The sequence below is a fragment of the Larimichthys crocea genome, unplaced genomic scaffold (assembly GCF_000972845.2).
Source record: "Larimichthys crocea isolate SSNF unplaced genomic scaffold, L_crocea_2.0 scaffold82, whole genome shotgun sequence".
In the NCBI taxonomy this organism is placed as follows: domain Eukaryota; kingdom Metazoa; phylum Chordata; class Actinopteri; family Sciaenidae; genus Larimichthys; species Larimichthys crocea.
In genome coordinates, this window is record NW_020860793.1 from 155386 (window position 1) to 182806 (window position 27421).

The window sequence follows — 27421 nt, forward strand, 5'->3', positions numbered from 1 at the left end:
ATATATATATATATATATATATATATATATAGAGCCACCGGTCAGATTTAAACGCAGTGAGGACTGAGCCTTCGCACATGGGGCGGCTGCTCTACCAACTGAGCTAAACAACACCCCATATTGGTCTTTTTTAAACATTTAAAAACAGATGAAGCAGAATTGCTCAGAAAACAAAGACTGGTGTCACATCTTCAAACCAATTAAAAAAGAGTGCAGTGAGCTGTGATACTGCAGTAGCATCAATGTACACACGTGAAACAAGTTTAGCATGATGGCCTGTAACGCATTGTAATAATGCTGAAACAATAGCGATGTATGAATGTCTCCGCTTATCGCGAAGAAGTGATGTATAGTGACAGTCTGCATTACTTTACATAGAGATTACAGATCAACTAAGAGAAGGTGACACACTGTTAAGTGCTATAATATCAGTGCTCAGTTCCATATGATTTTTTCATGCGAGACACAATATATAAGATTATTAAGATAAAAAATAGATTAGGTAGCAACCGTGTTAACTTCGTCAGACGAGACGAGACGAAATATGTTTGTCAACGAGCCTTTTTCCCTTGACGAAGACGAGACGATGACGAGACGATACATGTTCTAAAAACACTGACGAAAAATGTGCCAGTGTGTGTTTTTGTTGACGAATAAAAACGAGACGAAAATGTCATGCAAGAACAAAAACGTCCTCGTTTTCGGCTACTATATAAGAAAAAAACAACATCCAGTCCTGCTGTCATGTGTTTGTGCCAGCACTTCTTTTACTGTAGCAACGTCAGGGCCACACGTTTGAGATCCTCTTGCTGCTCTCGCACCTGTGGCTTGAAAACGAACAGCATGCAGGAGAAACACGGTGTACGGACAGCGCAATCTAGAGCATGAAACGGGCCTTAGAAGTCAGGCCCAATAGAATTCGACCCGAGCCCAGCCCAGCCCGTTTTGATTGACAGCTTTGTAGAGCCCGAACCCGTTTGCAGCCCAACGTTATTAAAATGTGTGCATATGGCATAACAGTCAAGAATGAGTCTAGCCTCCCCATTTGATGGGGATGAATTTGATGAATTCATCTTAATTTTAACATGTTAGTAAATGCAACTAGCATAAAATCAATTTATTTATATTGAAATTTAACAATTGCATGTAGAAGATGACAGAACATGTCATAATAGGATGTACCAGCTATTAGTAGATTAAAAAATGAAATCAAATGCATATTAAATGTGTATTGAAACAACAGACAAGACACTTAGCAAAGTTGCACTGAAGATGAATTCATTCAATTCAATTCAATCAAGACAATTAATCAATATGTTAGCTGTGGAACACAAGTGAACTGGAATTAATAAACAAAAAAATAATAATTCCTGAAATAAATAGAAAAAGACTAAAATGTTTTGACTAAAACTGGACTAAAATACCCTGTGTTCACGTTTGACTAAAACTAGACTAAAATTTTAGTCGACTAAAATATGACTAACAAAAATGATTTGTGAAAGACTAAAAGTGACTAAGAATGAACTTTGACACAAGACTAAGACTAAATTGAAAAATGGGTGACAAAATGAACACTGGGGAGCAACATTCACTCGTGTACATGCAACAATCTGATTCCAAAGTCTAATTTGGTCCTCATAAAGGTAGATAACCAAGAGTAAACACAAGGCAACAAATGCATGAAAGACCAATTCATTTTCGTATTCATTCTCTGACTCTCAGCCACACACACACAGAAGCAGGCAGGATCCTGTTGTTTTCTCCAGCCGAGCAGAACCTGCTGGTGTTATGAGATACAGTGAAACTCCCACATTTGTGTTTCAGCTCTGTGACAAAACCCCACAAACTAACACGGAGCTGCCTCCTACTCACATGTTCAGACACTACAGAACATGGTCCTTATTTACACCGAGGAGAGTCCAGTATTGAGGAAAACGGATTATATCAACATGCAACATTTGTTTATTTCGATTTTTAGGGATATAGAGAATACTGTACGATACAATGAGGAGTGCCAGGATGAAAAAGAGAGACTACAAACTTGAGAAACAGTGATTAGTATATTATGTTAATATTACTCTGACTGCATTTCTTGCCTATAGAATTGATATTCATAATTGAGTAAGAATCAAATGAGAGTTACAAGCGACTTCACATGATCTGAAACATGCATGCTGCTGTCAGCGTATCAGAGTTTCTTAGGATCATATATGATCATATTTTTCAGTTTGGGGAGTAGTAACAGGATTGCTAACTCATGTTTTAAGAGAGTGTTTAATATTATTAGAAAATTATAATTGATATGATTATAGATAATACTAGCAATGTGCATCGGTGTTGAGTTATGAGCAAGAAACTAATCAGTCATCAGTAAACCTCCACCCTGCCGAGGTGTCCCTGTGAGGAGAGCGTACACTGATACAAAGACATGAAGGCTCTGTGTGCTCTCACACACAGCACACAGTAGCTTCCTTGTCCCGAGCACATAACACATCACTGACTCACTGTGTTTGTATGTTGCAGAGCTCCTGCTCTGTCTGCCTCTGCAGCTGCTGGAGGTGAAAGGTCAGCTCCTCGCTCAGTAAGGCAAACCTCCACAATCCTCCTCTTCCTGCGTTGTCCTCAGACACCAAACCCTGACCACAAGAGGAGACAGCGAGGTTAGTGGAGCTTTCTAACAAGCCCTCTAGCAGCCATGTTGGAGGTCTGCTGACCATGATCCATGATTAATGAAAACATGATTTCAGTCTGTTAAAAGCTGCCCAGTACTTTTGTCTGCTGTTGATCACAGTAAGTTGGCATGTTACCACGAGTGTCGGTGTCTTTCCTAAAGACACACATAGCACGTAAACAGTATGTTCATGTCTCACACTGACTAGGCACACACTAGGCTTTTTTTTTTTGGAAAGGGATGCAACAAAACTTTTCTGGCTCGACCAGTGCTATGTTAGTGAGCAGGCAATTTGCAAATATTACTCACATGTATGTACGTATGTCTGCATCACAGGTGTTTTCATCAGAGTGAGGGCTATTATTGCAGCACACCTACTGAGTGCACCTTTCACCTTTCACTTTTGTTGCCGCATACGTTATGAAAGAAGGAGTAAGCCTACTGGAGCTCTTTAGAAAGTCAAACTTCCTCTTCAGCACGACAGATAACTGTTAAGAACCGCAAACTGTGACTACAGGGCTCGCAACAACCCCACATCGACTGATTGACACGCATTGACATGACTAAATAATTACTGCTGATTTCAGAAGCGTAATTAGGTAATAATGAGTAGGACATGATGAATGTCCACGAAAACAATTATATTATTATATGAATAAATATAATTGCAGTGAAACCTGGAACATTTCATATAAAGACAGCGGTCTAGACTCTGGACATACAGCTTGCAACCAGGACAGTCCTGGATATATAACTGTGAATGTTTTCACAATAAAACTAAAATTAGTTAGAAGTTACTATGCAATGGTTTTACTGGTCTGGCCTACCTGAGATCAAATTGGGTGGCCCTCAAACTGAAATGAGTTTGCCACCCCTGCTGTAGATTCTTAATCTTGTTGGAGTATAATGAGCACTCGGGTAACATTTTATTAGGTGCACCTCTGCTAATCTAAAGGAGGGGAATCCATCATTTCACTGGACAGGACACACAGAGAGAAGAAGTCATGAAACCAGCATTGGCCAAATCCAGGGAGCAAATCTAATAAAGTTGTTGCACACTGACCACTTTCATTTCTGGATATATTCCGGATATAAGGCAGTGCCTTTCCTTAGGCTGCATTTAAAGTTAAAGTTCTGTCTCGGAACGACACACCCAAAGAAAGAATCCTCCCTTTGTTTGCAGGTAAAAGGGAGGCCATATATCTCTCAGAGAGAAATAAAAGTTCAATAAAAAGACAGCAGACAAATGCTCCATAAGTCATCATATAATATTTAGTCTGGAGGGTATCTGATATGAGACTGTACCCATATCACACGTCAGCGCTCAGTATCCTGCTGTCTCCATTTGTCAGACATAGCAACATGTTGAATAAAACAGAAAAAGAGTGATGAATCACCAGCTGAAGGAGGAGAGAGTCCGGGAAGACAGACTGTTCACACAGACAAGAAGAGGTGAATTGAGACAGACAGACGAGAAGAAAAACCCAAAGAGTCACTTGAGGACACGGCGAGGGGACATAAAGTTGAAACAGAAAGAGAGGGTGACGTCTAATCAGGTTCTAAGTCTGAACTCGTCTGGACTGAGTCCTTCAGTGAGCGGCTGTGGGCTGAAAGACAACAGACCGACTGAGTCATTCTGGCACAACATTACCATCACCCTCATCTACCATTCGTATGCCTGTCTGTCTGCATGTGACTCAGTTTGTGAAACAAACTGCCGGTATGTTTACAGCCAAATCTGATTATTCTCTTATAAATATCATCTTTAGTCCTCACTGTCCACACTGAACCTCACAAGGGGCTAAATGATACTTGTGTTTTCAGACATGAATGGTATCGGCAAAAACATTCAAGGAGAACATCTCTGCACCAAAAGTCATCTTTTCACTGGTGGACAAACACTGTTTTAGGTTTGAAATGTATCTCTGACCTCTGCACCTTCATTTCTTTCTGTCATTCATCAGCCGTCACAATCTGAAACCGATATAACTGCAATGAACTCATATCTGCTGTGGTAATTTAATCTAAATCTAATGTCAGGATTTCCCTGTCTGCAGGTGTTCTTGTTGGTACCAACTAGCCGATGCAGTCAGCTAGCTATATCCCTTGAGCCTGTTCTCTCAGGTCATTTCCAGAGATGTTTCATGAACCAAATGGGTAGCTTTAGGTCAGAGTCGTACAAACTTTGGGGAATAAGTGCTGCTTGAGAAGACAAAGGGGGGACAAAGGTTTTGCACGTTCAACTTCTTGTTCAACTTCGAAAAATGACTCAAAAAAAGTCAGGATTGGTGAAATGAACAAGCTTTCCTCCAGTTTAATCTAAAGGTAAAAGATCTCACAAATTTGGATTAATCATTGCAATTTTAAGACTGCAAATATACCGGTCGGACTGCTAACTTTGAGCTTTTCTGGCCATCAAACCAATTTCACAAACTTTGACATCAAACACATCAAACATTTTTTGTATTTGCAATGATGACACATGATATCTATACATGACTTCAGGAAAAAGTAATAAGAAGGGAAAGGGAAAGGACAACGATGGGCCGTTAAAACAGAAAGGGACAAATTCCCAGAGAAAAAAATGAAAGAGAAATCAAGCGAATCTCATGAAGTGAGGGTGAATGAAAACAAACAAACTGTTAAGGAGGAATGCAGTTAAGGCAGTGTTAGGCAATTAGGCCTGTACCCTCTAGCAAAGATTTCAAGCATCAAAAACACACAACCGAGTGTCGATGTCAGCAAAGACAAAATGACACTTAAATACTCTAAATGTTTTTACTGCAGGCTTTGTGTTTCAGATTCCAGCTAAATAAAACACATCTTCACCTACAGCTTCAGTTCAATCTGAAGGAATGAAAGAGATGTATTCTTTATTTACTTCATCACAACAATAATCATACATTTTAATAATAAAATGGTTCATGTCATTTACCTGTTGCTCCTCAGTGATGGGGGATTGTAGGATGTGAACTTTGGCTTCTATCAGCTGTCGTAGTTTTCCCAAAGAAGCAGTGAAGTCCTCTTTGGTTCTCTGGAACTCGGGAGGCTTTAAAGAAAGAGAGACAGACACACTGTTTTTATCATTTTATCAACTTTCATGACTCCTGAGATCTGTTTCGCAACCGGCAGCTTTGGCAGTAATGAAAACACTGCAGGGAGTGTAATCCTTTTGGCTGCAGAGGGAGTGACAACATATATTTTTTTAAATATACTGTACACTCTGCCTCTGTTCTAAATGTGCACTTTGGTCGTCGAATGTCTTTCATCTGAAGGACATTCTGCGAATTCTTTTACCGGAGTGTCTAGATGCCTTTGTCAACTAGAATTAAGACAACACCCAACACAGGTGTTCCTCCGATTCTTTGACAAACATTTTCATTGGTGTGAAATGGAGAGAAACAAGAATGATGGGAGAGAAATGCTGAGATGTCATGAATCCTGTCCTCATGAGAGCATGGCCCAAATACCAGCACACAACTGAGATATGCAAACACCTGAGTGGACTAAAGTTTTGTCTGAATAAAACTGAATTTTCCCAAAGTAAATAAAACTGAAAAACTATAAATAGAACTGACTTAACATACAGCTTTTTTTTACACTGTAAAAATGTCTCTGTGTTGAATCTGCTGTAGTGTCTGTTTGGCATAAATTGCATTTCTATTGTTTTACCAAAAGATTCAATTTGACGTAAATACTTAAAAAATAGAGCAAATTTGAAATATGTTTTTCACTTAATTTAATCTTAAAATAAAAACAGAGAAAAGCCTCAAATCCAACATCTGGAGAGCTGGAAGGACGTTTTCACATTAATCTAATCTGCACTTTTATTAAGTTGTGGGATTCACAAAATAAAAATTAGAAACAGAACGGTCAAAATCGAAACACAGAGGCTGAGACTGACTTTTACCCCTAGTATAGATTAGAGTTTTACATTTCCTGTAATGCAACTCAATAGCATCTTTTATAAGTGTCTCTGAAACTCAACACACACTATCTGTTAACCACATCACCATGAGGGTTATCTGATGATATCACATGACACAACAAACCTCTGTAAACAACTGAGATGATTCATCAGCTATAGAAATATTGGCAGACACATTTACTGTTGAGTAATGGATGAATCACCTAATTATTTCAGAACTGAACGATAAGAATAAATAAACATTTTATGTAAATCTGTGAAACTGTGCACCAGATAACATTTTATCGTTGTTTATTACTAGTAATGACGAGCCGACATAGTCAGACACCAAAAAAAAAAACATTTAGCTTGAGATGAAAGTTGTCCCAGTCAGCAGGTAGTGCAGTTTGTCAGGTGACGTGTTCGTTCGAGCGTCCTGGAGGAGAATATTTCTGCCTGTCAACGAGTCAGCTGAGTGACAGAAAGTCTGGGGGTCACATGCAAACGTTAACCCGTTGTTCAGAGTGATGGATTACATCGTTCTGTGTCATTGTTCGGAAGAACAAGTGCCAGCAAATATAGCAGCAACACAAACTCTCAGACTTTGTGCAAAAGAGTGCGAAAGGTAAGAAAAGTAAGAAAGACAAACAAACATTTGCTCTTGTAAAGTAAAAAAAAAGGAGAACATCTTTGATATTTTTAAGTTGATTTCAATGTCAAAAAGTGCTCTCAGTATAACATCAGAAATGTTCAATATTGTTTTGAAGATGAGGTTTATAAATTGTCTGCCTACTGAACAGACTCTCAGCTGCTGGAAGCTTCCCACCCACCATTGTTTGAAACCTGCCACAGAGAGCCATTGTAAGACTTGCGCTGAAGCAGCTAACCCGCGTGGCTCTTATGTATGTTTTTATCTTAAAAGGAGCAAATCAATCTTCATACATATACAAAAACTACAGATGGACAGCAGGCAATTAATTCCCTTACTCTCCAAATGAGTGGATGCATTCACAACATGAGTGGGCTGTGTGCTCATGACACAGTGAGTCTGTGTTGTCTGATTAAATGCAATCAAAACAAGTCCATTGTGTTTTAATCCCTCTGAGAAACATGATATGCATCGACAGGAGCCTGAGGGAGCAAAGAGGAATATCTAGCTGCTAAAAAGATTTAAAAAAACATCTCAATGTAAAGTATTTAAGTCGCATGTGACATTCATAGGACATAAAAAATATATATTTTTAACAATGTCATTATGAAGTCTACCATGCTTGTGTAAATGACGAATGTGGGATGCTGTCATTCTCTCCTAGTTACCATCCAACCCTGCCGTCTTTCATTATGTTTATACAGTGCTGATTTGTTTTCCTAATTACACTTCCCACCAACAAATCGGTAATGTATGAACATAATTTGAAGAAGACATGGTTGCACTGTCAGAATAACACAACCTACCTAACATAACACAACAGTAACATGACCTTGTCTGCGATTTGAGATGAAATTAAAAATGACTGCAACAGTTCAAAAGCTGTTAATGTCTGTATCACCGATTCCACTATTTGAATTTTGACAAGCATCCTTTAAAGAACACCATTTCCCATAAGACTTTTGCAGGCTAAATGCCACCACGCAACAGAAAAAACATGAGTCAAGGGTGGCTACAGTTAGCTTTGACAAGTCTGACTGTAAAGACAGAGGAGTGAAGGCAGGAAAGGCTTTCAGACAGCAGAGATGACAAAAATGACTTCAGCAGATAGCTTAGCTTAGTTCATTAATATAAACAAAACAAAGTTATGATCCTGCACTCCTAGCCTACTTTCATGGGAGATGTAGTTTTTTTTTCTGCACATGCAAAGTAAATTTTGTTTAATCTTGTAAAATCACAAATGTTTAATTTCTAATACTATGTGCAGTAGTGTATAGCAATGTGTCTTAAAACATAGAACATGCGCCATTATTTCAGAAAGACCAATGAAAGAAGAGCTGAAAGAAGCTGATGGAGCATAGGCCAGCCTGGACATGATCTCCTGACTTCATCTCTCTATACTTGGGTATGAAAAAGGCTACCTGCAGTTACATTTGTGTAGGCTTAAAGAAGACAAACACTAGCCAATTCTATAACTACTAAGGTTTTAAAACATTTTTAGGTGATGCTCAAGGCATCCAAATGGCTGGCTTAAGCTAACAAATGATTACATTTAGATAGCTGGAAAAATACTAACTAAACATATCAATACTTTGATGTTAAAAGGTCTAAAATGTACCTAGGTATCTCAGAGTTTAAATAAACCAACACTGTTAAATGTTGCAACTCCATTAAACAGCTTTAAAAAAATACCAACTATAGGTAGATTTCCCCTCACAGAGGCAAGAAAGAAGACAAGAAAGAAATGGTAAAATACCTCAAAAGAAAATAAACAACTAGAACCTGTATTTAACTAACTAACTTTTATCTGACTGTTCCGATGCACTAAAAAGCCTCTGAGCCGTAAAATGTTTCTAAAATACTCACTGCAGGAGAGAGAGAAGTGTTCATCATGACAGATTGACTCAAAACTAATTTCCTGACTGAGCTCAGACCACAGGGGGTTTGTGTGTCTGTGTGTGTGTGTCTATGTGTGTGTTAGTGGGTGGGCTGCACTTCTGTGTACATAGAGATGACCCTAACTACAACCTCCCCACCGACCAGGATGAAGAAGCAGAGAGAGATTGTGAGTTTGTTAGTTAATATCCGGGCCAGAGTTTGTCAGGGTTTCTGTGCTTGATTGATCAGTTTACTCAACCTCTCACTGTGTGTGTGTGTGTGTGTGTGTGTGTGTGTGTGTGTGTGTGTGTGTGTGTCAGAGGAAAAACATAGCTACAAATGAAGAGAAAGAAGAAACCTAGACTCTTACAAGAACTAAATATACAGACAGATACTCAGAAAGGTTTGGTTTAAGGTTTAATGCCACTAATGATGAGTAAAGTCATTACTTTCATATTTTAACTGCTTAAACAACTCAGTACATTATAAACTGTATGCCACTTGTATAAAGCACAAACTCAAAATCTATTATCTGTATTGGTAAAATGTAAATGTATTAATTTATTAAATGGATATACAGCATCATCAACAACTAATTGTCCACTTATGTTTTTTTAAAAGAACGTCTTCTGCTCTTATTAGCCCTGAACCCATCATCAAATCAAATCAAATCAAATCAATTTTATTTGTATAGCCCAAAGTCACAAAGTACATTTGCCTCAGAGGGCTTTACAATCTGTACAGGGAGTGACACCCTCTGTCCTTAGACCCTCGGTTCGAGTGAGGAAAAACTTGCCCACAAAAACCCTTTTAACAGGGAAAAAAATGTGGAAGAAACCTCAGGAAGAGCCACAGAGGAGGGATCCCTCTCCCAGGACGGACAGACGTGCAATGGATGTCACGTGTACAGGACAAATCAACACAAACATATTGTACAATGACTGATAAAATGACAATGAATTATAATGAATGATAAAAATGATTACAGTAATAGATATGGTAGTAATAATGACAGTAATAATATATGTAGTGGGCGTCATGCAGGATCACAGCAGCAGCCACGATCCACGAGAACCTGCTGGACGACAGAGCACAGAAACTCCGGGGAAGTTTGGTTAGTAACATGCATTAATGAGACATGTCCACAGATGGAGAGATATGGAGAGATATGGAGAGATATAGAGATATAGATATATATATATAGAGAGAGTGAGATATAGAGAAATATAGAGAGATATATAGAGAGAGAGATGGATATATATATATATATATATATATATAGAGAGAAGAGAGAGAGAGAAAGATATAGAGAGATAGAGATAGAGAGAGAGAGAGAGAGAGAGAGAGAGAGAGAGAGAGAGAGAGAGATAGAGATAGAGATAGAGAGAGAGAGAGAGAGAGAGAGAGAGAGAGAGAGTTTTCGGTAAGGGAGATGTGTGCATCTTCAACCAATACCGTGCCTGGCTGGCATAACCCTCGGTGGGGTCCCCCGGCAGTGTAATCCTATGGCAGCATAACTAAGGGATGACCTGAGCCAGCCCTAACTATAGGCTTTATCAAAAAGGAAAGTCTTAAGTCTATTCTTAAAGGTGTTGACCGTGTCTGCCTCCCGAACCCAGAAAGGTAGTTTGTTCCACAGAAGAGGAGCCTGATAGCTGAAAGCTCTGGCTCCCAATCTACTTTTGGAAACTATAGGAACCACAAGGAACCCAGCGTCCTGAGAGCGCAGTGTTCTAGAGGGGTAATAAGGTATTATGAGCTCTTTTAGATAAGATGGTGCCTGACCATGAAGAGCTTTGTAAGTAAGGAGAAGAATTTTAAATTCTATTCTAGATTTAATAGGTAGCCAATGCAAGGAAGCCAAAATGGGAGAGATGTGATCTCTGATCTTGGTTCCTGTCAGAACACGTGCAGCAGCATTCTGAATTAACTGCAAAGTTCTAAGAGACTTATTGGAGCAGCCTGATAACAAAGAGTTACAATAGTCCAGCCTTGAAGTAACAAATGCGTGGACTAGTTTTTCTGCATCCGCCTGAGAGACAATGCGTCTGATTTTAGCGATGTTACGTAAGTGGAAGAATGCAGTCCTCGAAATTTGTTTTATGTGGACGTTAAAGGACAAATCCTGATCAAAAACAACTCCAAGATTCTTTACAGTGGAGCTGGAGGCCAGGGTGATCCCATCTAAAGTAACTAAGTCTCTAGAAAGAGAGTTTCTGAGGTGTTTGGGTCCAATTACAAGAACTTCAGTTTTGTCTGAATTTAACATCAAAAAATTGTAGGTCATCCAACTTTTTATATCCTTAAGGCATGCTTGGAGTTTAGTTAATTGATTGGTTGCATCAGGCTTGATCGATAAATATAATTGGGTGTCGTCAGCATAACAATGAAAATTGATAGAATGATTCCTAATGATGTTCCCTAAAGGAAGCATATATAAACTGAATAGAAGTGGTCCAAGTACAGAACCTTGTGGGACTCCATGACAAACTTTGGTCTGCATGGAGGATTCATCATTGACGTGAACAAACTGAGATCGATCTAAAAAGTACGATTTAAACCAGCTTAGGGCGGTTCCTTTGATGCCAATTCGATGTTCCAGTCTCTGTAAAAGAATTTGATGGTCAATGGTGTCAAATGCAGCACTAAGATCTAACAGGACAAGTACAGAGATGAGTCCTTTGTCTGATGCCATTAGGAGGTCATTTGTAACTTTGACTAATGCGGTCTCTGTGCTATGATGCACTCTAAATCCTGACTGAAAATCCTCAAATAGACTATTGTTATGGAGAAAGTCATCAGTGTGGTAGAGAGGAAGATAAACCCTCTGACTTGTTTGTATTACTTTAAACCAGTCACAGTCGTCTTAGGCAAGGCTAACAATGGTGTGCTTGGAAAATAGTGCTGGAGAAGTGAAGATTTGCATGTAGGGATGCAAGGCCTGGCCTTAAAGGAGCTAAATCCTGGCAAAAACAAGAGGTAGCAGCAGCTAGGTGTTTAAGTCTGTGTGGTTAGCAACCAGGTTAAGATTAAGGTAACTTCTCATTTTCAGCATGTTAGCTCAGGTTGTTGTTGTTTCATGGCAACAAGGGCCGAAAATGGAAACAGACATGTAGCGGGAGGGAAGGAGAATGCAGACTGACACAGTCGCCCAATGGAAAGCTTATACAATAGGCATACTTCCTGTGAGTCAGACTATTACTGTCCTAATACAGAAATACAGAACTCAATATAAACAGCCTCATCATCAAGTCCTGTCAAGTCAGCACTAAGAAAAATATATATCATGACTAAACCTAAGGTTGGGTTTCAGCCGTCATCCCCCACCTGAGTCGGATGAGTCCTAATTTCCAACCCAGGGTGTGTCTGGGTGGGGCCTGACGACTGCGGCAGGCGCCAAGTCAGACACACCTTGATAAGCAGGCAGATACGAGGAGGGTGAAGCCTGCCTGCATGTCTGCAGCTCTCTGCATCTGCTAAAGTCTAAAACACTGCCAGGTGTTGCAACGTTCACTACACCAAAATATTTGAACTGTTGGGAAGAACAAACAACCTACTGTTAGCAGTGGTTCTTACAGTAGGGGGGTGGACCCCTCTCACGGACACATAGAGGCACTGCAGGGGGCAAAATATTGAATACAACTAAGTTATGAATATGACTTACTGTTGGACCATGAAAATGAATGAATGAAATGAATTGTTTGCTGACCTTTATTTCACTAAAATTAAACTTTTAATTGAAGTAAAGTCATTGTTAATGATTGATAAAAATTGTGGGGTGGGAGTATGTGAGCTTCTTGACAACAGAAAAATTTGCTTTTCTTAGAGGCTTATAAGTAATGGCGCTAAACATGTAGAACTTGACTTAAAATAAAAAGAGGTTCATCCTGTGGGGAGCAGGAATGGGCTAATTTCAAGACAAGTGGCACATTACATTTTAATACCTTTGTGTAGTTCAGATTTTGTAAAGTAAAGTGAAGGTCAGGTCAGGTCAACAAGTGGATTCTGGCTGATAGTGACATCTTGCTATGGAATGAAGCACCATGTACTACAAACTGTACTACAACATTCAAGCTGAAGTACCGTGGACTCAATATTATTCAAGTAGAGGTGAGATTATTAAGTTGAAAAGTACTTGAAGATGAATGAACCACAATAAAACTCCACAACAAGGTTTCAGGTTAAAGTGCAAAAATAAGTATGTAACTTAAGTAAACAAAAAGGCAAAAACAGTGGCGTTCTGAGTTCAATTGTTTGACCCATCCACTCACCACAAATAAAAAGGAACAGGCTGTACTGAAGCGCACAATAAACAAAAACTTAAACCAAAACTATGTGCTCAAAGAGGCTAAAATGTTCAGTAGAGCTGCAGAGGAGCACTAGTAATTAATATTTTAAGTGTAGGTCCACATGAGGTGGTGTTTAGCTCAGTTGGTAGAGCAGCCGTCCCGTGTACAAAGGCTCAGTCCTTGCTGCGGAAGCCCAGGGTTCGAATACGACCTGTGGCTCTTTCTCACAAAACATTCCCCATCTCTCTCTCCCCACATCCACTCTTCAGCTGTCTCTATCAAAATAAAGCTCAAAAATGCCAAAAAAAAAAAATCTTAAAAAATCTTAATAAAAAAAAGCATAGGTCCACATGATCACAGTGAAATCCAAGCAGTATATACTTCCAAACAAATACAACTAACAAGCCAGCCAATTTCATTTATTTAGCATTAAACTCTTAAAAAATAGCTTAACGTGGGAAGAGCTTTATAATAAACTCCTTCTGTATCAAATCAAAAAAACTTACTTCATTCTGATAAGAGAGTTACTGTCCCTCCCTGGAAAGGCAGCTCAGCGTCCCATTCTTTTCAGATGAGACACTGCAGACTCTCCCTGTTTGAACAAACGCTATTATGCATTCAGGTGAGGTCCCCACCCGCAGTTATGAATCACAGCTTTGTTACACAGTCTTTGCACTGCATATCTAAAACTACTCACTCACAGAAATGCAAGAGTACAGGCTGATTTGTGAAACAAAAAACTGAAAGTCAATTCAAAACTATTTCACACACACATCATATTCTGTACATTTCAAATCATCAGAACGGTTCAGACCATAACTGACACATTTTAGCTGATGAAAGGTCAGAGGTCAGAGACATTACATTACATTACTCAGCAAACAAAATCTGTGTGTGCTGAAGAACACTATGGGATCTTTTCCACCCAGCGTGCCATGTTCATGACTCACAGCTATGGTATGTCACCTTGTGTGCTGGTACACTTTGAACCAGCTATGAATTGGGAGTGAACAGCGAGGAAACGCCCTGCAGACTTATTTACCCACCAGGAATGTTTCGTCATGATGGAAACACATTTTAACTACAGCTCTGACTTCACTGACACAGATGTGAATTTGTACAAATGACATATACATAACATGCAATGAATACATTCACGTTACTGCTAAAGCTAAAAAGGTAAAACACAAGCACAAATCAGTCTTTTTATATCATGTATCAATACAATACGTAGCAAGACAGTAATACAAAAATAACTACGGTATACTTACAAACTTTTTTTCATGTGTTTTTTTCTAATAAAAAAGGAAAAAATGTGAGTGCTTGCTCTAAGTATTTGTGAATTAAGTGGATCTTTGCCCCTGGTTGACAGACTTCACGTAAAGACAACATGTTCCTTTCATGCTGAATAACAACTATTATGATTTGTGTGACCCAAAATCTAAAATAATGAAGAAGAAAAATAGATTTGTGCGACTCCTGGTGTCATCAATGTGCTGCTACCTGTATAACAGCCTCCACTCTTCTGGTTTCAGGCCTTCCACCAGATGTTGGAACCTGGCTGCAGGTATTTGTTCCCATTCAGCAGGGCATTGGTGAGCTGTGTAGACAGCTCAAGTTCTTCCACAGCATTACGCCTGGCCTTATGCAACGGGTCCTTGTCATGTCCAAACAGGAAAGGGTCAAACACAAACTGTTGCCACACTATTGTCTAAAAATATAATTATAGCATAGCAGCTACAACACACAACTGTGTACTTGGTCTCTTTGGGAACTCTTTGGAAACTTACAAACAACATTTTCTGTTCCTTGCTGCATAAGAACAGGCGTGTCCTGCTGAATTAGTTAATCCTAAACCTAATCCAAACTGGACTGTGCAGTGTGCTGTGCAGTGTGCAGTGCAGCTCTTTGTCTCTATATATAAACACACCGGCTGTATAAAACAGCAGAACCAGTTTGCCTGTACTTAATGATGCAGTGAATAAGAAGCATATCACCTCTCCTGTATTTGCTCTATCTCGCTTTGCTCCTCCCGTTAATTAAAGCAGAGCTGAACCAGTTCCTCAGTGTTTAACAATTTTCACGTCTCGGTCATTCCCTCCACTATCATTAAATGTGTAAAAAAGAACAAAACAACCAGTTTCCTCTGCAGCCAGTGTGAAAAGCACTCACACAGAAACTAAACACAGATATCTAAAACCGCCTCCCCTTTCCCAGAAGGGAGAGTTTGAGCACAGGAAGTTCAAGGAAAATTTGGCACCAAATTGGAGATTACAGCCAAATTTAAAGAGAATCTGCAGAATATATGGAAGGCATGACCAATTGATGAGACATGCTCTGGTCACATCACTTTGTCCCTCATAGCATGCACACGAGACTGATTAATGACATGTTGACACTGCACACAGGTATTACCACAGGTTATTTAAAAGTTTGGCACAGCACAGCTCTGAACACCACCCAATCACATCCTAACACACACACACACACACACACACACACAGGGGTGCAGGGCCGGGTTTGCAACATACAACGAGCTCCTCCCAAAGACACGTCAAAAAAGATCAAATGAATGAGCTGTCAGACAGACAGACAGGCAGGCAGGCAGGAAAACAGATATTCAAGCAGAGCGATATACGGTCACATAATTCAGCTGCATGAATACACCTAAAACATACTATGAATGAATGTCTAGAAAGATCAGCGTCAGCCAAATGACTTCTGTGTTTGTTGACAGGAGACATTTTGCAGTCGTGGAATGACTTTCCTCTCTCCGGGTGTGAGTGTGGTAGCAGCGTGACCTCAAACTGTTGGATATACAGACACAGCTGATTTGAATGTGGTTGCTTATCCGACATTAGGCACCTGCATACACAAAGGCAGTCACATGTCTGTGGTCACCAGTTACTCTGTCTGTGGACAGACATTGGTGAAATGTACATCATGCCGGTCCTTGAGATGACACAGGAAATATAAATGTCTGTAAAGTTATTTGTATTTTTTTTTTAGATAAGTGGCTTTAGTTGCTCAAACTAACCAAACATTACCTAAAGAAGTGGCATATCAAATAACTCATGAATAAAAGGTCTCCTTGGAAGCAAACACCATCATTTTCCAGTCATAATGCATACATAAGAAGGCTTAGGCATGCAGACAGACGGACAGACATCTCAAACTTCACTTTCTCATTTCTTCGGTCACTTCCATAACTAGAACATCGACAAAAACAACAACAACAACAACAACAACATCTCTCCAAGCACTGCATCTCCCACCCAGCACCCACCAAGCCTGCACCCACTCGGCCCTCCGACGAGGCTTAATGAGTAATAAGCACTGGGTGACCACAGTCTTGGAGTCAAGCCAACTTTCCCAGATGCCAAATTGAAGCCTGGAGGTACTGCATAATGCAAAACAACGCTCATTAAAACTTGGAAGAAAAAAAAAACAAGGAGCTATAAAATGCAAAAATGCACTTAGATGCATTTCAGGAGTAGCTCTGTGGCAGTTTTTAAATGACTGAGATGAATAATTAGGACTCTCAGGCATCCATTAGCAGGAGAAATTACAAGATGTAGAAAATGGGCTCCAAAACACCACTCATGACCCTAAAATCTAAACCGTTTGGCCTGAACATTATGTTACTGTGGGTAATGCGAGCGTCGGAAAGGCTGATGAAATGAGATGAAAAGCAGAAAAGGGAAGATTTCAGTGCGGGAACATATTGAGAAGCACTCTGAGTTCAGTGAGATAATGTGGCAATCTGCAGTTAAAGCCACGAATAAGTGTTTTGGAAAAGAGAATTTAAAACAAGAAAAGTGGATCTTACAAAATGCGACACAACGAACTGCATTATACTGCAAGTATATGTTTTTCTTTGTATTTACTTCTACGTCTTCTAAAACTGCATCTTGTTAAAATCAACTTACAAAAACATCAATATCCTGCCTGGTGCATTTTATGTGTAAATCAGTAAATCTGGGAACAGGACAGATAATTGAAACCTTTTAAGAATAATAATATATTATTAATCTTGGCAGTTAGAAAGTGGCCCATAAAAATCAATGGACATCATGTCATGTCGAGTCCTGTAGGCAACCCTCCTAAATCCCTTGGTGAAACCTCCTCTGGCACGTCATGGCCGTGGTGCTGTTTTGGTTTGTTCTCCATGCACTTTAAACCACACCAAGAACGTTTCAGAACCCAAGCGTTTTGCCCGCCAAACTTGCTCAGATTTGGTCATTTTTCTGGATTTATGTACTCCTAAATGTAAAATATTCTACATAGTTAAATTGTTTTCTTTTAGCTGTTTTGACAATCTGAAGTTGGCCGAGCTGCTCTGTGCAGATTGATGCAGACTGCTTGCGATGTTGAACAGCCCTGTGTTCTCGGCAGAGCCGAGCGGAGAAATACTTCTGGGGCGCTTCTGAAACGGATCACAACACTTCTGGTGCTGGATTTGAAACAATGACTAGACGCAATTAGCTTGGCAGCCGCAAATTTGTTGAATCGTTTGAATAAGACACTGAAGACGTGCAGTGTTTCAGATTGAACTGAGACCATGTTGTTGCGTGATTCAATAACCAGAAACCTCTCTGCTGTCTGGGGCCTTGTTTTTCTTTGAAGTAGACACTTTCCTTTAAGTAGAGAGTCCAGGTGAATCATGGGTACTATGGCCTTGTGCCCTGTATACTTAAATTCAGATCACCTGTGTGGATTTTATAAAAGTCGCATACATCTGTGAAGTTCAATGCATTTCAAGAGTTATTTCATGTGGACATGCTCCTGCTTCTGATTTAGAGAAGTACATCTACAACAGCTTTTCTTTCTGTGACTGTTATTGTTTCCCATGAGCTGTTCTCCCTTCACCTTCATATGAGTGGAGCTTTTTAAAACATTGTGTTCTTTCAGTACTACTTTATGATTTGTGCAGAAGATGCTGAAGCTCAGTCACAGAAGCAGTCTGCTGAGTCTTTGTTTATATCCAATTAACTAGAAATCATTACAACCCATATGTGAACTGCTGATAAATTGGAGATAGCGCTCTCTTCTTCGCCTCGGTCTGGTCATCCTCACTGCACTTCTTATTGATTGCAGACAAACTGTACTACAGAAGAGCTCTGCACACCCATAGGTGTGTGCCCCCTGGCAACACCAACTAGATCACATTGTCAGATATGTTTGGTGGCTAAATGCATTTTCCAAACATGGGAGCAGCACAGACAGACCATGCAAGTTGATGACCCGTCTCTACTTGAATCATTTTCATGCTTTGATTTACCAGGTATTTATCACACAATCGCCTCGTCATTTATATGACGTTGAAGCAGACTCATGCAGCTCATCTCTCACACTGTCTGATGCAGTGAACCTTAAGGAATGTTGCTATCATTCAGTGTGAAAGTAGGGGCCCAGAGTTCAAATCCGACCTGTGGTCCTTTGCTGCATGCCGTTCCCCGTCTCTCTATCCCCACATTCCTGTCACTCTTCAGCTGTCTCGGTCAAAAATAAAGCTTGAAAAAGGCCAAAAAAAATCTTTCATTAAAAAAAAAAAAGATATCTGAAATACATACCACCACACTGATATGACAATAACAAACACGCAGTCTAATAACAAGGAGTCGTTTACAGGGTGAGTCAACCATGTCAACGCACACAGGCGTGCACACACACACACTCACACACAAGTGGAAATGTTCATAAGTATGTGATGTTACCATTCCAAACAAATTTGCGTGTGTGTCAGCCGACCAGGCCTCACACCCTCATTGCTAACATACCTACCACCTTCATCTACTTTCCTACTTTCCCATGATTCACTGTTGAGTTGCTGTTTTTTTTTTGTTTGCAATGTTAAGTATGTGCTTCTCATATGTGAGAAAACCATCCACATCACCATGTGACCCACTTAGTCTAAGTCTTGGCCTTACACACAGTCTACTGCGATGAGTGACAGTTCTCCATGCTAACACCTTACCATTCAGGATGTTGAGTGATGCCAGACACAAATGCTGTAAAATGACAAGAGTTTATCGACACTCTTCTCGGGCAAAAGAATAAACACCAGCATTATAAGCGCACTGCCTCCAGTGGTCCATGCTAACAGTTTAGCATTTGTAATCGTGTAATTCTATACTCAAGCTCTTTGCCAGAATGTAGCATTCAGTACGTTGTATACCAAGGCCGTGTCGCAACTTTTGGAGGATAGTGTAGGCAGCTATCATTGACGGTAGCTAACCTGCTATCAATATCTGTTACTGTCATGCTCATTTGTCATCAGTCAGTCGTTCATCGTCAGGAATGTTTAAAGTATGTGTGAAACATATTTCATTAGCATTTAGCTGGTGCCTGGTGCTAATTTTGTGCTCCGACTGTCAGAAAAGATCTTCAGTGACAAATGCAAGCTTATCAAGTCAGGAGCTTGCATGCTATACAACAACGTTTACCAACCATGTTGAGATTAAAGCTTAAAGGTCCAGTGTGCAGAATCTAGTTGCATCTACCGGTGTGATTCCTACATTGCAATCCCCTCACATCACCCTCACCTTCCTAGTGTAAAGGAGAAACGACACTTGAAAGGCTCTGTGTATAGTCAGTGTTTAGTTTGTCTGTTCCGGGCTACTGTAGAAACATGGTGTTTCAACATGGTGGCCTCTGTGAAAGAGGACCTGCTCCCACTGTAGAATATAAAAGGATAATTTTTAAGTAACAAAAATATAAAGATTCTTCTTTTCAGGTGATTATACGTGCATGAAAACATAGTTATGAATATTATATTCCATGTCTGCCCAGATCTTACACACTGCACCTTTAACCAAGGTAAACCGTGTTGAACAGGTTGACTACCTAGCTAGATGGGCGGTGTGGTACAGGTCACGGTTGGTTACTGTTGATGATATCACATTCCTTTTTCCTATATTGGCTCAGCTTGTGTTTTACAACTAAGGTTATTACTGTGCAATAAGCTTATTTAATTTATTTGATCATATACATACAGTAGTAGTAGATTTTTAGCAAACCGGTTTATTTACCAACTGGTGCATTCATCATTAATAGCACATTAGCATTAGATTAGGCCTGTGTTTCATAACTAAATGGCTAACAAATAAATCTCAAACTGACTTTGACAATTGTCCCTGTGCAGAATAAAACAGACTGATGTCAGACTTGTAACACAGAGCGCTAATGAACCACACACACACACACAGAGGATTTTTTTAGTGGTTTATGGGAACTTTCTCCTTCTATACATGAATTCCATTGTGTTAATGATTGACGGGAGCCAGATGCCACCTCAGGGTGTTCCACATACCAGACGACTTGACATTTGTATTATAATAGAAATGAATGTACCACACAAAAGACATCTTGTTCGGTGGAACTTTAGAGCGGCAGAAGCTAAATACTTATATTTTCATAGAGCCAAGCTCCTGGTTAAGTCTTCAAACTGAGACATAGACAGAAAGACACACCACCACACCCCCAACAACCATTGAAACCCTACTGGACATGATCAGTATGTATTTTTAACACTTCTATCTAACATATCTATCAACACAGCTGGTGGGGATGATTATTGATCATTTAAATTCAAGTGAAGGCAATATTATGCTTCATTAGGCCTACGCCTACCCTGAAGCCTTTTGTTTTTTGGCATTATTAGAAGTCGTTATAAATTTGTTCTAATTCTCAGTTTCATCGATGGTCTAGCAGGTCTAATATTTTTCCGAGTGTAGTTATATGTCTTTGTAGTTTGCTATATGTATATATGCAAATACAAAAAAGAAAGAACAGTGAAGAGAATGGAGGCAAACACAGACACATACTTTTCTTCTTTCAAAGCATCCTGACAGCTGACAGACAGACAACACCCCAAACAAAAACTCACCACACAGCAACAGACATGCACTGAAACATGATAATACACACTTAGTCTTTGTGTCATTGAGAGAAAAGGTCACTGAACTCTGCTCCTCTCTCTGGATCATGGATTGAATCAATGGATCAGATTCTTTATTCTCACAAATGATGAAGGAATGACACTGGTCATATAACAGGTTTAGTGTGTGCAGATTCACATTAAGCCATATTAATGAATGTTAGAGGGTTGTGATGAGAGATAAATCACAAAAAGACAATACACAGCTTCATAAGACAAGCTGTGACTCCTTTAAGTATCAGCATTGTTGCCAAGATGTAAAAAAAAAAGAGGGTGCAACCGTTCAAACCTGGCAAGAAGTGTGTACATAATTTGTGTGTGTGTGTGTGTGTGTGTGTGTGTGTGTGTGTGTGTGTGTGTGTGTGTGTTAAAGCCAAGTCTGAGATCATCATTCTAGTTTTATGACATAGCTAGATGCTAAGGTAATGGAGGTTTTAGTGAATGGGAGGATATTCACACTAGGAATGTGCGATATGTCGTCGTTTACGATATATCGTCAAAAACATTCCCCACGGTAAGAATATGTCATCCCATGATAACAGACACCGACAGCCTGAAATGTCCGTGAAGTAGAGACTATCCAGGTGACTAAACTCTGATAATATACCTGTGTGTGTGTTCTCACTTTGTTTGTTTCATGTACCAGCTTCTAAATCTGTGAGTCTGACTCATAATTTACGCATATATGAGAGAGAGAACAATAACAGAGAGTGAGCGCCGGCTTCAATAAAGCTGTTATTAATCAGTGAAATATATTTCCTGATTGTTTTACAGCAGTTACATTCAGCAGGTCAGCAGGTACAGACACGCCCACAGCAACACATCAGCTCCCCCTAGCCTTTATTATTGTTTTGGTGACAGATTTATAGTCTTTATAGATTAGGCTGAATTGGTGTTTATTTATTGTCATTTTTATCCTTACTGTGATAAATACCAGAAATTATCAGGATTAATTTTTTAGTCCATATCGCCCATCCCTAATTCACACACACAGACACAGACACAGACAGGTATCAGCAGGAAAGGAATCAAGTTTTCTAAAAACAATGACATCATCTATCATCTCATTACTTATGTGTCTCATACAGTACACACACTTGATTTTGAACTTATAAAAACCTTTTTCACAGACTAATAAATCCACTAAAGCCCTTGACTCACCCAATACATCCTGTGTGGGAGACACTCCCGGATGCTTCTCATTGAAAAAACCTGAGGGAAGATTTGTCAGAGGTGGGATTTGCCAAACCAGCTAATCCTCGCAGCCTTATGTCTTTTTGAATGAGCTCTTTACTGCCCACTGTGGCAGGACAGGACAGAGCCGCTGCTTTTAAACCACGTTTAGGTTTTACACGAGGGAAGACTGGCCACAGAAAATGCGTGTAACCATAGCAACAACAGTGATGCTTAAAAGGCCTGATAGTTATAATGCATAGTAACTGTTTACCAAGTGCAGATTTACAGACTCAAAACCAACTAACTGACAGAACTAATGTTGGCATGATGCTAACATACAGGATAGCCCATTAAGACCAAGGGGTAAAAGAGGTAATATTGCTGACAGTATGAGTAAACTGAGAAATAGGAAAATATGTAATAATAGACCAATAAATGATCACCATTGGTAAGGTTAGCTTAGCTGTGATGCTGCAGTAACCTCTTGTCAGTCAACTAAATTATTACCAGCCAGGATATCCTTAAAAACTGGTGCAACCCGATTTCGTAAATCACTAGTTTGCAACTAGTACTTACTAAGAACTTAAAAAAGTCTTTGCACACAAACTTGTGAAGGATTTACGAAGCTGGTGCAACCCCGTCTCAATCACAGTATCTGTTAGCATGCCAGTTAGCTCAGACAATGACTTTATATTGATTTAAATAATGTTGGAAGTGAAGAGGACAGTAAACACAAGAGCACAATATGTAAGAAAAGCATTATTTTAGTAACCAGACTAAAATTCAGGCTTTTGACATATGTTCTATTTGCAGAGGGTATGTGTGAGAGACTGTGAGGAGGTGTGAGAGAGAGAGAGAGAGAAAGAGGGTGGGTGTGTGCTGGGCAAAACTATGAGAGAGTACAGTTGTGTTTTCTCGTTGGTCTGGTTGGTTAAGTGGGAAAAGAATGCTGTCCCATCAAAACGCATTAAAGAGAGAAAGACTGAGACCGTGTGTGTGTGTGTGTGTGTGTGTGTGTGTGTGTGTGTCAGTATGTGAGACAGACAGATCTGGATGAAGATAAACAGATAGAAATTGCAGTGCACGACCTCCCGTCGTAATATCAAATCTGTTTGTTTCACAGTCGATCTGCAGATGAAGATGAATGTGAAAGTAGGACATGTGAGGAAGGACTGGAGAAAAGGAAAGTTGTCTGAATAAATGAAGAGAAAATGGTTAAGGGGTGAAAGTGATCAGACGGAAAGTGAAGGAGAAACAGAGGTATGAGGAAATTCAAGAAAAATGTCTGAGCGGAGAGCAAAGGAGGAAAATGTGGTGAGACAGTCAGGTTCAATTACTGCACAGTATACAATAACAAGAACGGATATGTCTAACTAATGTCTTCCTGTGACTGTCACAGTCAAGCAGTGTCAGGTTTTAACCATTAGAACAAATCAGTCATTGTCAAAGAGTCGTCACGAGGCGTTACAGAAAACATCATGAGAGTGGAAAGAAAGTTTAAAAGATAATATGGTGAAGAAGAGACAAATAAGAGTGCCAGGCAGAGAAAGAACACAAACAGAACGAGAAAGTGAGATTAAACGTGAAATAAAGTCAACTGGAGCAGAAAAACAGACAGTAAGATAAAGATAAAGAGGAGGAATATATAGAAAGAAAAGAGCTATAGGCAGCAGTCAGAGATCCTAACAGCTAATACTAAGTTGGGGTTTCAGAATTCCTTGGCCTGGGAAAACACTTCAGCATGCATGACTGACTCCTCTGTTTGCTTTTGAAGTCAGTGAGACAACAGCCTCACAACAGTGTTTCACATACAGACTGCAGAGCGACAGCACACATACAGTCTGTTAACGTGAGACACAGCAGACACTTAAGGTGAGCTTTGTTTTTCCTGCTAACACTGCAACATGTGGCCATCTTTGGAGAGCACTGAAATACAACTTTGGTTTCATGAGTAGAAACAACAGTTTGGAGGCCCAAACAGAGAAACATTTTCAAATGTATCTGCTTGAGATCTCTCTATAACGTAGCAGACTCTAATACTTGTAGCACAGCTACAGCCGAGAAGCCACCAAAATTAGATTCCGCATTCTGTGATTTCATTTTCTCAGCTATGATTATCTTCTGGGTTTTTTTTTTTTTTTTTAGTCGTCTGTTTGGCCACTTGGGAGATGAACAACTCCACAACAAGCAGGCATTTTATCTTACCATATAAAGCTGTTTTGGCTAATGTTTGGCCTCCACCAACTCCAACACCAATTAATCATGAAACTAAAAAGCTCTGAGAGTTTGGTGGTATATATACACACACACACACACACATATACATATACATATATGTATATGTATGTATATATGTGTGTGTGTGTATATATATATATATATATAGATATAGATATAATATAATTTAGGCCAACACAACCACCGCCCGCTGCCAGACTTCTGGATTTCCCAAGGAAACAATCCAAACAGTGACGCTATTTGGCAGCCAACTACAAAGTCCAGGATGTCTGACTTTACCATTAGCATGTGAACATAACATACCATATATAGCAAGAAAAAAAGATGTTTCATGATGACTGAGGTCCACTGTGGCTAACTGTGGTCAGGGGCGACCTACAGACCAAATCATAAAAATCTTAACAATCAGATTTATTTGAATATTCATGGACATCACAGACACAGATATTGCAGCTTCAACGTGAACTTCTGTTACACTACGGAACATTATTGCCACAAACTGTCGCCATCATTGAACAGTTACTAAACATGTTGAAGCCTTGCGGCCAGCGAACAGCATTTCTTCTACAGGCATGGTATTCAGTTGGTTGTGACATGCAGACTCATGGCTGACGCCACTAAATCTTACACACTGGACACACTTTAACTAATAACTGACACTGTGGTGGAGCTTGTGTAATTGACATTACAGCCCTCCGCCCAGCTGGAAAAAAGATAACGTCTCCTTTCTGCAGGTCTCTTATCAGAGCGCAGTGTACAGTGCAGTCAGACTCGCCCTTCGTGGCACTTTGAGATAGCACAAAACATTATCTCTAAAATTTCATCAATCACCAGCGAGTTTCATTATCAGTCTTTTTTTTTTTTTTCAATTCCCACAATTTGGAGTTGGAAACAACTGCATCTATCGAAACTAATCAACAGGACAGGACAACACTCATAACTCTATGGTGCTTTTTGAGTAGTTATTTGGTCAGTCTGTTCTTCCACAACAAACACAGCATGAGTATTTCCCTGCACTGGAAATCAGCAGCCAAAGCCATAAATGCACCCTGACCCCAGAGATAAACAGATCCTGCACGTTTTGTTACACGTTGTTATGTCCTAGATTAATTCAACCTTTAGATATAATCTTGCACTTTGCCCCTTAATACTCTGTTTGGTTCCAGCTGTGAGGATTTTCAATCTTATGACGTATGATGTTATCCCAGACTGTATCGTGCTTTAGGGATCAACAGTATGCCTGAGTTATGTTCATGGCAACTTTATCAAAGTTAACAGTAACTCAAAGAGATTCAAATAATAGTCTTTAGTGACATTCAGAGGCTCCTGAATGGAACAAAATTGTAATTTTGCTGAAATATTTGTACTCCTCTGCAGCAGGGATCATCATATGAAGCTTCATTCCTGGACACCCCTGGGATCATTATTATGATATTTGATCCCATAGATGCTCAACAATTTAGCCAAGTAATCTTATAATCTAATATTGTTGTTTGACATAACTACATAGTACAGCAAATGCACAAAAGGTCTGTTCTGTCCTGTTTACTAAATCTCCCCGAAAATCTCCCATTTTGAAAACCTAAAGCCTTCCAAGAAGAGGAAAAGTGCTTTTCCTAAGTTATGAACTGCTGAGTTATGCTGCTTTTATCCAACTAAACTGTTACTGACATAATAATGATCCTGTGAGAAGTTACAGTAGCATATGTGTTACCAACGTTTATCTTGAAATCTCCAGTTGTTATCACATTTAAAGGAACCTTCTGGCTTTATTCATTAATGACACCCTACATCAGTCCCTACACTGTGATGTTTTACTCGATTGCACTTTGGTGATAGTTTGGATCGAAAGTTTCTGTGATTGAACTCTACAGGTGTCTGCTTAGCTGCTGTCCCTCTAAAACTTAGATCATCTTAACTCCAGCTCCAAGAAACGTGAAAAAGGTGAACTCACGGAAGTGTGTGAAAGCGGAACGACAGGATGTGTGACAGCTCCGGAGTCAATGACAACAAAGCGACGCGGCAGCAGACAGGTTCAAATCCAACAAAGTGTCCAGGTAAATGATCAGCCTCTTACCTGCTGACGTTCCCTCTGCGGTGCCCTTCTGCGACTGACAGGCTGCACTTTCTGCCTGACAGGAGTTTGCCTTGTGGGTGTGTCCACAGGGTTACACCTGCTGCACACCGGAGACGTGCGTAATGTTCGCGCGCACGACGTCGCTGACGCACGCTGAAATAGCTGTCGCTTTACCTGGCCGCCTGTGACGACTGAGCTGGATTAACGACAGGGAGAAGAGAGGAGAGGAGAGGAGAGGAGAGGAGAGGAGAAGAGAGAAGAAGACTTCATTTCTACGGAACCCCCCTCCAACTCTCTCTCTACCTCTCCCGCCCTCACCATGTTTGGAGATGTAGTGACCCAGCCTCACGCCTGAACTCTTGTAACTATTTCAGTTTTGGTTTTCACTTGTTCTCACAGGCTGTCTGATGTCACTGATTATCTTTATTGAAATCTATCTATCTATCTATCTATCTATCTATCTATCTATCTATCTATCTATCTATCTATCTATCTATCTATCTATCTATCTATCTATCTATCTATCTGTCTGTCTATCATTTATATTGATTTTTCCAAAATATTTCATATTTTCACTCATACAGAGGTCTGCAAGCT

General features: G+C 39.8%; 1 protein-coding gene across 1 annotated transcript in view; it reads right to left on the bottom strand.

Annotated features, from left to right (window-relative positions):
- Window positions 1-27025, bottom strand: part of LOC104917814 (cingulin-like protein 1) — a 56977-nt gene extending 29952 nt beyond the window's left edge. Inside the window, exons 1-3 of the mRNA XM_027277034.1 lie at window positions 26825-27025; window positions 5607-5720; window positions 2506-2636 (exon numbers count right to left, since the gene is read on the bottom strand). The gene's annotated coding sequence lies outside the window, so the exon portion shown is untranslated. The remainder of the gene's footprint in view (window positions 1-2505; window positions 2637-5606; window positions 5721-26824) is intronic.
- Between the last annotated feature and the right edge of the window lie 396 nt (window positions 27026-27421).